The sequence below is a fragment of the Macaca nemestrina genome, chromosome 4 (genome assembly GCF_043159975.1).
Source record: "Macaca nemestrina isolate mMacNem1 chromosome 4, mMacNem.hap1, whole genome shotgun sequence".
NCBI classification, from domain to species: domain Eukaryota; kingdom Metazoa; phylum Chordata; class Mammalia; order Primates; family Cercopithecidae; genus Macaca; species Macaca nemestrina.
Window position 1 is genome coordinate 148,930,134 of NC_092128.1, and position 13,508 is coordinate 148,943,641.

Genomic DNA, 13,508 nt, shown 5'->3' on the forward strand with positions numbered 1-13,508 from the left:
AACAGAAATCAGTTCTTTTTCAATAACAAAAGGTCCCTTTGGGGAAGCAATGCTGAAACACCATTGTTACAAGCGGGCTCAGTCTGTGCTTAAGAATAATATAGTTAACCAAGGGGTGTCGAGAACCTCCAAGTTCTAAATCAACAAAGTCTAAAACAGAGGAAAGCCCATACATTTAACACAGGCGGTAACTAGGTGATTCCTCTTAAAACCAATCTGGAGGAAGTCAGCTTTCACTGAGAACAAGAATTCCCTAACTACAGACACACTTTTGTCCATCTGGAAAACCTAAACTAAGTGAGGAGCTTGAGCCACGGAGAGCCAATTCTTATGAATGAAGACCAAGAGGGACAATTTTCTTCTCTTCCTCCTTGCAGTGAGCTGTTCACTCATCCAGACAAGTGAAGCCTGTGCTTCCCCACTGGAATTTCTTCTTTTTTTTTCTATTAAGAGATGGGGGCCTCACTATGTTGTCCAGACTGGTCTTGAACTCCTGGGCTCAAGTGTGCCTCCCACCTCAGCCTCCCAAAGCGCTGGGATTACAGGCATGAGCCACTGCGCCAGACTGCTGGAATTATTTCTGAAGAACTGTGCTTCACTCCCCTGATTCACAAAACAAACATTAAATGTGACTCCTGAGAATTATATAGCAAAGCACTTTCACATTGTTTTTTTACTGATTTTTTAAGATGCATTTGGATGGTTAAGGGAGAAGAAAAAGAAAAAGAAGACGTAGTTTGTCCATTGCATCTCTGAAGTTCAGGTGCATCTCACACCTCAGATTAGTTTAACTGGCAGCATTTCTTCTTTTTAGTGGTACAAAAATAAGGGTGTGACTTATCATCAACCTCATTTGACATTTGATAAAATACAGTATTATTTCATTTGGTCATCGCAACACCTCTGAGGTAATACGACCAGCTCCACGTCGCAGATGAAGAAACTGATGTGTCCTTGAACCCAGGTGGGACAGTGGCAGGCCAGGCTGAGTTTAGGTATGCCGGGTGCAAGCTCCTCTCTCCTCGAAACCACACTGCTCCGCCTCAACGTGGTTGACTTTTAACACTTAAAAACAGCCCACTGTCCTTTGAACCCAAGTCTGTCATTAATTAGGGTAGTTTATCCTTCTTCAAACTCTGCAAAGTTGATCTGGAATTACTTTTTCCTCTCTTGCACCCAGAGTTTTTTTTTTTTTTTTTTTTTTAAATCATCACAAACTACCCATTTATTATACAACTGGATAAGGACTGCATGAATGCCAGCCCGATTATCTGATTCATGAAAGTGTTCTCTGTGAGTCACTAGATAGGCATGAAGAGTATAACCAGGTTAAGAACAATGCACTATGCCAAGCTTTGCCCTAGGTCTCTGCTATACTTACTTCTGCTAGGGGCTGCAGGGCACCTACTCTCCCTTAGATTTCCTCAGTGTGAACCACACTTATTCAACCCCAGTATTTAACAGTCCCATTAAAACTAATGCCTGATAAACTGACTAGGTAGCTTCAAGTAGACATTTTTAGTTACCCCTTTTTAAAACTTTAAAGTATTTTTATTTTGATGAGTCCAAAAGCACTGTGCTTAAAAAAAAAAAAAACAAACAAACAAAACAAACAAAAAATAAATAAATAAAAAAAACTCTAGCAATGAAAAAAAAAAAACCTTCCATAAAATGAGGAAATCAAACATAGCCTGGAAGGTGAGACTGGTTTGCAGAAACCACAGAGAGGAAGTAAATTCTAGACTTGCGGAACCACAAATAAAATCCCCATTCCGCCGTGGTCAAACTAGAAACCAGGCCCTGACACAGTTCCTGACTGCAGCTGTTAGAACCTGATGAAGACAGACAGCTTTCTTTAACATGCAGCCTACAGCATTGAGAAGTGCATAAATGAGCCAGTCACCTACTAAAGAACATCAAGAACAGGCGTCACCATACATTTAGGCAGCTTTTCCCATCACAAATTGAGAGCAAGCACCAGTTGAGGTCTGGGGGACTACATATGCTTCACCCAGGACACTGATTAAAAAATACCCAGCATCTCTACAGCACATTCTGTGAGTTTTCATTTAATAGTTTTCAAAGCATTTTAATAGCTATCTAGAACTTGATTTAACAAGCAGAAAACTTGAGAAACTCTAAGAGGTAGGTACAAATTATCTGTTTTAGAGACAGGTAATTTGGAGAATGCAATTTCTCAGTAATGACTCAGGGTAAGCCAGGAATACCACCTATTAATTCAACCATTACAACTCCAGCCTAATTGTCTGATTCATGATCTCTAGAACCTCAGATGAAACTGGACCCATATGTAATTAACTAAAGAGTTGTCTGTGAAGCCATTTTTGGATTCAATAAAAAAAAAAAAAAAATTAAAGACCACAGATAAAAAGAAATGATGATCAATGTCTAGCTCCATTAGGGATTACAAAATGCTACATATTCTAATGCTGTCATCCCTTGTTCAGTCACTAGTGGATATGCTTTCATAAAGAGAAATTTCCTCACACTTACTATTTGGTCACCCAGTGGTTCAAGTTATAAGGAAAAGGCAGACTAGATACTTAAATCTTTCTCTTTCTTTGCCAGTTTTAAAAAAATGAGTTGGTGGTTGGGCGCAGTGACTCATGCCTGTAATCCCAGTGCTTTGGGAGGCCGAGGTGGGGGGACCATGAGGTCAGGAGATCAAGACCATGCTGGGCAACATGGTGAAACCCCGTCTCTACTAAAATACAAAAAATTAGCCAGGCGTGGTGGCGCATACTTGTAGTTTCAGCTACTCAGGAGGCTGAGGCAAGGGAATCGCTTGAACTCGGGAGGCAGAGGTTGCAGTGAGCCGAGATTGCACCATTGCACTCCAGCCTGGCGACAGAGCAAGACTGTCTCAAAAAAATAAAATAAAATAAAATAAAAAAGAGTTGGTTCACTAGCACCCTCTGGCAGTGACCAGTTCGAAGAGCTGCTATCACTGTTTTGTGATATCCTTATGAGCTAATGAATTTAAAGCACCCACAGGCTTCCATCTGTTGTGGTTGTTCTGATTGACATTCCCATTGTCCTGTCTCTAGGAGGCAGGGCCTCTAAAGGGGTTTGCTCCCAAGCCCTCCCACAAGGTCCCAGCAGGCCTGGGTGGAGTTCTTGCTCCCTGGGATGTTCCAGGCATATCTTGTATAGTTTCTGTTTCAGACCTCCTATCAATCATTTCCCCAAATAGCCTTGGTTTCTTTTAAAGTGAACTGCTAATGTAAAGACCCCAGTTTCAGGAAGTAGAGCTGCTTATTCACTGCCGGTGTCACAACTACCTTAGAAAACAATGTATCACGGTTTTGTAACATTGAACTTTGGCACCCCTGTGGTCTAAGCAGTTGCCCTCTTCGGGGATCAGGAAACTATGGCCACTGGGTGAAATCCTGCCCATAGTTTTTGTTTTGGTATGGCCTGAAAGCTAAGAATAATTAAGAATTCACGTTTTTAAATCATATTTTTAATCCAAAATAACATTTTATTTGACATAAAATAACATTTTATGACACATGAAATTTATATCAATAGCTGATAACACAGAAAGACATTATGTATCTCCTGATGGAAAAACACATCACCACCTATTAAACAGTACTGCCCAAAACAAGCAAACAAAAACAATATCAAACCTGAATCTAACCAACCACCTAGATCCAAATGTCAATATGTAGGAAACACTGTGAATAGTGAAACATGTTAAATACCACCGCAAGAATGTAATCGGCAAAATACAGGTTGTGAAAAACACTTGGGGAGAAAAGCCTAGGAAACTGTAAAAAAAGGAAGATGAAGAGAGGGAGAGTGGCGAACATTAAAAGACTAAAAAGACCTACCCACCAATTCCAACATATGGATGTTATTTGAATCGTGATTCAACCTATTTTTAAAATTATGACATTTCAGGCTATTGGAAATCTGAACACTGACCATATTAAGAAAATGTAATTCATTTCTCCTTGGAGTGATAATGGTCATGTGCTTGTTTTTAAATGTAGTCCTTATCTTTTGGAGATCGTGACCTACTTAATGATGTCTGGAATTTGCTTCGAAACAGCACCAGGGCGTGGAGGAAGTAGACGGGGGCAGCATGAAGGAAGATGGGCCGCAGCTAATTCAGGCTGGGTGGAAGCTGTGTGGGAATTCATTACAGTGCCTATGTCTTGCATGCTTGAAGCTTTCATTTATTAAATGAATTAAAAAGTTTAAATGGAAAAAAAGCAGATATCATAATTTATAATCCATATTCTTGCTTACTTCTGATACGGGCATTAACGTGCTAGGGCTGTCGTAACCAAGTATCACAAACTGCGTGACTCAAATAACCAAAATGTATTCTCTCAGTTTTGGAAGCTCCAAGTCCAAGATCAAGGTGGCAGCAGGAAGGGCTCCTTCTGAGGGCTGTGGTGGCAGAATTTGTTCTAGGCCTCTCCTTGCTTCTGGTAGCTGGCTGCCTTTTCTCTAAGTCTCTTCCCATCATCTCCCCTCTACATGTGTCTGTGTCCAAATTTCCTCTTGTTACATATAAGGACAGCAGTCACACTGGATGAGGTCCACCCTCATGACCGCATTTTCACTTGATCATCCCCGTAAAGACCCTCTCTCCAAATAAGGTTACGTTCTGAGGCACCAGGGTTAGGGTTTCCACGTATGAATTTAGGGGGGACACAATCGAACCCATCTCTAGCATAGATGTTTACATGAAAACAAGGGCGGAGCGTTCTCGGCAAGGAGCAGGCGGCTGCAGGGGGCAAGGGGCGCGCTGTGCAGGCCGGGGCCGGGAGCGGGGCCCAGCAGGAGCGGAGTCGGGCCCGGGAAGCCCGGCCGGGCGGGGAGCAGCCATGGCGCCACAGAGGGTCGGGGCCCCGCGCCCGGGCCCAGGCGATGGTGACACATGCGGCGGTGGCACCACCTTCAGACATCACCTCGTGCAGAACGTAGGCCTCGAGGTGCACCTGCTACCGGCCCAACCGCCGCGAGACTTGGCTCTTCTCCGGCTTCTCCACCGGCTGGAGCTGCCGGCTGCACGCCGACTGGACCGAGCTCACCAACTGCGTGCCCGGCGTGCTGGACCGCCGCAACTCCGCCACGCTGCGCACGCCCAAGAAGTTCTACTACATCACCCTACTAGGAGACCCCATGTCCCGCTACCTGAGCGAGTGGCGGCATGTGCAGAGAGGTGCCACGTGGAAGACGTCGTTGCACATGTGTGACTCGCGCACGCCCACGCCCGAGGAGCTGCCGCCCTACTAGGAGGGCACGGACTGGTCGGGCTGCACACTGCACGAGTTCATGGACTGCCCGTACAACCTGGCCAACAACCGCCAGGTTTGCATGCTGGCCGACCTGAGCCTGGTGGCCTACTACAACCTGTCCTTCATCCCCGAGGGTAAGCGGGCCCAGCTGCTGCTTGAGAGCATCAAGAAGAACCTGCAGGGCATGGCCTTCTTGGGCCTGACCGAGTTCCAGCGCAAGACGCAGTACCTGTTCGATCAGACGTTCAACCTGAAGTTCACCCGGCCCTTCATGCAGTACAACAGCACGCGGACGGGCAGCGTGGAGGTGGACGTGGACACCATCCGCCGCATCGAGGAGCTCAACGACCTGGACATGCAGCTGTATATCTACGCCAAGGACCTCTCCCAGCAGCCCTACCAGTACAAGCCGCAGCTGGAGCGCAGGGAGCAGCGCCTGAGGAGCCGCGAGGAGCGCCTGCTGCACCGGGCCAAGGAGGCGCTGCCGCGGGAGGACACTGAGGAGCTGGGCCTCGTGCCCAACGAGAACTACATGAGCCACATCATTGAGAAGTGGTAGTGGCAGTGGTGGCCACGGGGAGGCCTCTTGGGGAGTGTGGGGGGTAAAACAGGACAGACAACAAGTCCACCCAAGGCTGTCACGGGAAGAGCATCCCAAACCTGCTCCACAGAGGTAGCTGCATCCTGGGGGGGAAAAAAAAACAGGGATGTAGTGGGGCTGGGCGGGGCTGGGGGCTTGAGGAATCAACAGCTGCAGCCAGTGGGTCAGAGGAAAGCATGCTCAAAGGATGCCACAGGCAGGGCAGGGCACGTCCTCCAGAGCAGGTGTTGTGCCTGCTCTCCTGGCCCCCTTGGATTTATCACGAAAACTGAAGGTTTGCACAAGAGACGAGGACAGTGGAAAGTGGACCTGTCAGGCCAGGAGTGTCTCCCTCACCAACTATTCACACAGCACTTGCTCTTAGCTCCTCTGTCCAGGCTACTAGGAGTGAGACCAGCTTCTGGCAACTGCCCCAGCTCCAGGCTCCAGGCTCCCCTTCTGGCTGCCCCCAATGCCCCAAGGCCTGGGGAGCCCCCAGCTCACCCATGTGTAGCTCCCTCAAGATCAGGGCCCACCCCATCTGAGGCACAGAAGACTCGAGTCCAGCCCCCAGGAAGCCCATTCCCCTCTCTGGCCCATGGTCCTGCTTCATGCTTTGGGTCCCAAAGCTGATGTTCAGGCCCCACCCACTCCCCACAGTCCTCAGACCAAGGAGGGGTTTGGGGAGTAGGCCCAAGCTGCATTGCCGGCCTTCTATGGACCGACTGGCAGCCCAGGAGTGGGGAGGCTTTGACCAAGGATGCTGCCACTTGTGCCTGAGTCCCTGGCTGGCCTTTGGAGGTGACCACCCAGGCAGACCTGGATCAGACTGGAAGGGCTGGGGACTGAGCGCTCCCCTGCCACTGTTCTCCTTTCTGACCCACTGGGATTTGCTAGCAGGCTGCCGCAGCCCCATCACTAAGACACGTACTCAAGAGCTCAAATACCACTGCTGCCACCAGCGTGTGGATTAAGTTCATCAGGCTTCCATCGGCTGGAGCGTGGGACCATAGCCCCTGCCCAGGAGCCATACCCTCGGACCACAGTGGCTCTGGATGGCCAGGAACAGGAACTCGAGCTTTCAGATTCTCAACTAGCCTTGACAAAACAGCTGTAGGTGGCCTCCCTGACACCAGATACTCAGCCCTCTCCACCCTGGCTCTCCTTGCATTTCCCCATGCTGCCCAGCCCCTGGCAAAAGGCTGGCCATGCTCTCTGTTCCCAGCAGCCTCACAGGGTTCCCCACTGGCTGCAATGGCCCTACTAAAAGCCATGTTGCATATCCGTTGTAAACACGTGCCCTGTGCCCTGTCCCCATCCCTTATGCCTAGGAGGCCAGGCTGGTGTCTCTACGAGAGCCCCCACAGGCGCCCTGGGTCCCCCAGAGAGCAGACTGGTGTGCTCAGGCTGCAGGCTGACTCAAAGGCAGGGCAGTGGGCTCTGCAGGTCACTTGGCTGGGGTTGGCGGGGGCCCTCTCTCCTGCCCCACCTTTCACTCAGCCACCGCAGCTGCCCCACCGTGGGGTGGAGATGTGGGTCACCACGGGCTTGGGAGCAAGTGTCTTCTGCAGCACAGGAAGGGGAAGGTGTGGTCAGATGAGGTTCCTACCCCTGGAGGTCTGGCATAAGGGCCCCACCCTCAGGCCTCCTACACTGGCCTCATTTTACTTTGGGGTCCAAGGACAGGGCGGTCAACTGGGCAGGGTGGGCAGCGTGCCAGCCCAGCGCAGTGCCACCTCCCTGGGTGGATGCATCACACTAAGGAAGTGAGTGCCAAGGGGATGCAGTGGTGTGGTTCTTTCAAAGGGAGCTCAGGGTCAATGGGAATCTGCTGGGACACTCAACACTAGGGTGGGTGCACTCCGGGGAGGAGGAGGAACATGTTCAGGGGAGTGTGGGGTCTTGCACAAGCCACGTGGGGCACCTTGGCCTCCCGGCAGGAGGTGGACACCCAGCCAGAGGCCCTGGCTCAAGGTGGCCTCACCTGGCCATGGGCTTTCTGGGTACATGGGCCCAAGCGCAGGTTGTTTTGTACACATTGGAGTATGTGTTAACTTATGCCCCGCACCCCAACTCACACGGAAGCACGGGTCTCGTCTCAGTCTCTTTGGCTGCATTTGGAAAGCAGTCTCCTCTTGGGCCAGTGCCAGGCTGAGGTGTCCAGAGGCGGCGGCAGCGGGTAGTGCCCTCAGCCCCCGAGTGTCCAGCCTGGCACTTCCCGTTCAGGCCACCTGCTTTGGGTCAACAGTTCCTTTGCCAGCAGCATCTCCTAAATTGTAAGGACTCTCTCCACCCAGGGCCCTCCCAGGGCTGCGAGGACGGAAGCAGGCAGGCAGTGGACCTAACAGCTTAGTCACCAGGACCCCCAAACCTGCAAACGTCCCCTCCTGGAGGGGGAAGCCAGGAACAACAGAACTGCCTACGAAACATGGCTGTGAACTTTTTGGAAACTGGAACTGTTTAACTTGAACGTAGGATCGTTTAAAGCTTTATTTATTTATAGCTTCTTCTTAAAAAAAAGTGTTGAGAAGAAATTTTTTGGTTATTCATACAAAAAAAAATAAGTTGATGATGGAAAAGCAAGTCATAATCATCTAATTGTTTTTGTCTAGGTCGAGAATAAATGTTAGCCAATGAAATAAACCCTGACAAGGAAAGAAAATATAAATAATAAATAAATAAATAAATAAATAAATAAATAAATAAATAAAAACAAGGGAAAACGAAGAGGAGCTAGAGATCAGTAGGTGCACATATCAACAGCAGCTACCCGCAGAGATAGAAATGGAGTGGCTGAGGGACAAAGTGTGCTATATTCTTTCCTATTTGTTGAATTTTGTACCCCCGGCTTCTCGCCATTTTTAACGTAATGGCAAAACTCCTTAACAAGGCTTCAGCATCCATCGTTGCCTGGCTACTCCTGACCTCCCAGCCCCAACTCCAGCACTCCGCCCCAGCTCTCTACTATGACCTACGATGACCCTCTCTCCATCCTTCCAGATGATCTTCTGCCACTTCATTCTCATATATTCCCCTACCCAGAAACGCTACCATGACACGCACCCCCACCCCCATTCATCCATGCCCATCAGAGCTCAACTCGGAAACCATCCTTGAGGCCCATGGTTGCAGTCCCTGCCTGTGCTCTCCCAATTACCCTGCATCTGGAATCTGTCACTCCATGTTGTAAATGCCCATATGCCTTCCCCACTAGGCTGCAAGCTGAATGGCGTCATGGGCCAGCCTTGTATAATCCACCAATGACTCCCCAAAGCCTGGCCCAGCGCCTAGGATTCAGGTAGAAGTCAGGGGTAAGAAAAAGAGAAAAAAGTGAGAGAGACAGTGATGAAGGGGCATAAGCAAGCAAGTGAAAATAAGCAAGCAAGGGAACAAAACAGGAAAAAAAAAAAAAAAAAAAACCAACCCACTGGATCACAGAATAAACTTACAAGCTAGGTACAGTGGCTCACACCTGTAATCCCAGTGCTTTGGGAGGCTGAGGTAGGAGGATCACTTAAGCACAGGAGTCCAAGACCAGCCTGGGCAACATAGTGAGAGGTCATCGCTACAAAAAGTGTGAAAAATTAGCCAGGCATGCTGGCACACGCCTGTAGTCCCAGCTACTTAGGAGGCTGAGGTGGGCGGCTCACCTGAGCCCAGGAGGTCAAGGCTGAAGTAAGCTACGATCACACCACTGCACTCCAGCCTGGACAACAAAGTGAGACTCTATCTCCAAACAAAACAAAACAAAACTGAATAAACTTATGAGCCAGGTATGGTGGCTCATGCCTATAATCCCAGTGCTTGAGCTCAGGAGTTCAAAACCAGCCTGGGTCTCTACAAAAAAATACAAAAACTTAGCTGTGCGTGGTGGCATGAGTCTGTAGTCCCAGCTACTCGAAAGGCTGAGGTGGGAGGATGGCTTGAGCCTGGGATGTTAAGGTTGCAGTGGTCCGTGATCGTGCCACTGCACTACGGCCTGGGTGACAGCCTGGGTGAAAGTGAGACTGTCTCAAAAATAATAATAATAAATAATAATAATAATAAACTTACATTTTCAGGGTCAAACAAATAGGATTATAAGAGAAGCATTCTTCAGTAATATTACACTCTTACTCGGGAACATTTTCCCACTGTTAACATACACTGTATTGGGGTAGCACGACGCTTATTCCCCAGGTCTTCAAGAACTCACACAAACATGTACCCGTTTTGCTTAAGCTGCATAACTAAGGTATTTTATTAAGAAATACATTACCTCAAAAAGTGGATTTCCCTCCATTTATGGTCTCCCTCAAAAACAGGTGTTTACCCACACGCACCACGTTCTCGCACAGCCTTGTCTCACCGGAGGCCTTCAGAGCATTCTACTCAGTGCGGGCAAAGCGAGAATCCAAAGGCACCCTCTTCCCCAGGGAGCCCTTGGAGCACAGGACTGAGAAGAAAGCCCCACACACGGGCAGAGCCACAGCCCCTGGACCTCTAGGCCAATATGTGTTTAGGAACAAAACGGGAATCTTAATTGGTGCCATCTAAGATGTGATTTAAATTTGTTTTAGTCTGAACACTGCGTGTATTAGTTTGCTAGGGCTGCTAAAACAAAATACTACAGACTGTGGGGCTTCAACAGCAGAACCTGACTCTCTCACAGTCCTAGAGGACTAGGTGTCGGCAGGGCTGGTTTCTCCTGAGGCCTCTCTCCTCGGCCTATGGACAGCGACCTTCTCCCTGCATTCTCAAAGGCGCTTTCTTCCATGTGCATCCCTGGTGTCTCTGTGTGTGTCTAAATTTCCCCATTTTAGAAGGACACCAGTGAGAACGGACTACAGCCCACCCTCAGGACTCACCTGTTTAAAAGGCCTATCTCCAAATACAGTTATAGTTTGAGGCACCTGGAGGGGTACAACTCAGCCCTTAGCACTGTGTCAATTTACTAACCTTTTCACCTTTTTAATTATTTATTATTTATTTATTTAGAGATGGAGTCTTGCTCTGTCTCCCAGGCTGGAGTGCAGTGACGTGATCTCGGCTTACTGCAACCTCCACCTCCCAGGTTCAAGTGATTTTTCTGCCTCAGCATCCTGAGTAGCTGGTATTACAGGCACCTGCCACCGCACCCAACTGATTTTTGTATTTTTTAGTCGAGACTGGGTTTCGCCATGTTAGCCAGGCTGATCTCAAACTCCTCACCTCAGGTGATCCAACCACCTTGGCCTCCCAAAGTGCTGGGATTACAGGCATGAACCACCACGCCCAGCCTTAATTTCTTATTTTTAAGTGTACAAATAAGTGTATATATTTATGGCATATGTGTGACACTCTGATACAGGCATGTGAAGTATAATACTACACCAGGGTATTTGGGGTGTCCGTCACCTCAGGCATGCATCATTTCTTTGTGTTAGGAACACTCCAATTCCACTCCTTTAGTTATTTTAACATATACAATGAATTGGTCAATGTATTAATTGAAGAAAGCCAATCCCACTGGCAGGGGTCTATCCTTGACAGCACAGGCATGGGCATGAGGGCATCCTGCCTTCTAACTGGAAAAGCAAGTGTAAAACAAGGGCCAGGTCCTTACATATCTTGCCTGTTTTCTGTTTTGCCCAGACCCTCTCACCTCAGGGAATTTGCATAGGAGAATTCTGTGCCTACCTGAAAATGGACAATGGTGGCTACTTAGACAAAGAATTAGACAAAGAAAACTCATGGAACCGAGGGAAGCTAAGGGCCAGCAACCTTCCAAATGGTCCCAACATACAGCCCATCTCTAAAACACATCGTGTGGGCCTTTTTCTCTTAGTACATTAGGACTGCTAAGCCTGTCTTCCTCTTCTAACACCCTGACAAGTAGCATTGCAGCCCAGAGACTTAGTAAAATGAATCATCAACACACTACTTGGGGAAAAAAAACTGAACAATTATTGCAGATCACACATTTTTATTTAACGCCTCAAACTTACAAACCCATCTATCATCAAGGTTTCCTGTACTTAGAATTTTAAGTCACAAAATGTTTTCCTTGCCATAACATAACAATATATCTATTTATAAGAACATTAAACAACCTAGAATCTCCCTCAGGTATTCTAATACTGGAAAGGAAAAGGGAAATGAAGCATGGCAGTAAATATACTCAGCCACACACAACAGTAAAGAGTGCACTGATGATCCCGTTCATGAAGCAGAGATTCCACAAAGACCGTAAGCCAGAATCTCAACAGCCTAGGAAAACAGATCGCTCTGTGTGCTAATCACAGACAGGCAAATGTTCCTCTGTTCAAAAGTGATTTTCAAGGTCAGCCAGCCCAAATGCTCCCTCACACTTGCAGAAAGGTTATATAATTTGAGTGCTAATTAAATACCTGCGAATGAGATCATTTTATATGAAGCTGCTGGTTTCTCTCAGACTATTCCACTAAAATTTGTTACCAAAGAACCATTTCATTCCCATTTTAAAACACTAACTAGGATGGAGACTACTACAGAAAAGCTCATCTAAGGCAGCACGGTGTGGCCAAAAGAACGTCGGGCTTGAATGACTTCTGCCAGACAACTGGGCCCCCACACCCCAAGAAATGAAGGGCTGGATATTCCGGGAACTGGAACCTTGGTTAAGTTGCTGGCATAGCTGAGCTATGGCGTCATCCACGGCGCTTCCATGTCTTTAACAGCTTTGAATGGTGGTTCCACACTCCAGGAAGCCGATGCAGGAACAGGAAGCATCTAGTCCCAGAAGGAGAGACTCAGAGCCAGATTCCCAGGGCTCACCCCCACAACCATCCCTGCAGTGGACCACCAACGTCTAGGGGAAGGATATTCTGTTTTGCCACACAACTTCCCATGTACGTCTGCAGAGATGTGCAGGCAAGTCAATGGCAGTACTGGATTCACAACACTTAGCCAATCCAACTTCTGCACAATACAGCCGAAAGGATGGGAGAGGTGCGCTAAATGTCTGCTTCTTACTTCCCATGTAGGGCAGACCCTAAATAGCCTAGAAAAACATGTCTACTTTTTCTTTCAAATCTCTTACAATCCCTCGATGGAGTCTATGTTCTCAGAGCCCTTCTGGCTTCCTAAAGCCTAACTTAAGTTCTTGCAAATATAACTGAAATGCAATCTTAGGCAATGTGTCCTTCCAAGCTCTCTCTTCAGAGAGGAAGTACTTAGTGGTACTACTGCAGTAGGACTGGCGGTGAGAGATGGCTGGGCCTGGGTATGAGGAGAGAGAATTCATTATACTCTTCAGTCTACTTCTGCATATGTTCAAAATTCTCTACAATGAAGTTTTAATTTTTAAGTACTATCTTCGAAACTAAGCCAGAAACTGGTTACAACAGTGACCTTGACAAGGTTCTACAGCACAGAAAGGCAAGATCATCTAGGGTTTCTTATTTGATAATGCTTCAACTGATGTCTTTATGTTATCCAGAAAAATAAGCCCAAAGACAATTCAGTATCTAATTAGGTGCTTCCAAATACTCAGGTATCCAGCCCAAGATTAAAGACCTCCAGACAGTTAAGAGGGTTATGGGACAGGGGTGTCACCTACTGAAATGGCTGCACAGTCATCCTACTGTGAAGCTCACCAGTCAGAAAGCCACACCAACACATTCATTCATTCAACAAACATTTACTAAGCATCT

General features: G+C 47.7%; 1 protein-coding gene and 1 pseudogene across 2 annotated transcripts in view; one reads left to right on the forward strand and one right to left on the reverse strand.

The window, feature by feature from the left end:
• Positions 1-13,508, reverse strand: part of LOC105497830 (lemur tyrosine kinase 2) — a 109,876-nt gene that overhangs the window by 77,079 nt on the left and 19,289 nt on the right. The gene's annotated exons all lie outside the window — the stretch shown is intronic.
• LOC139362501 (heparan-sulfate 6-O-sulfotransferase 1 pseudogene) lies at positions 4,722-5,835 on the forward strand (annotated as a pseudogene).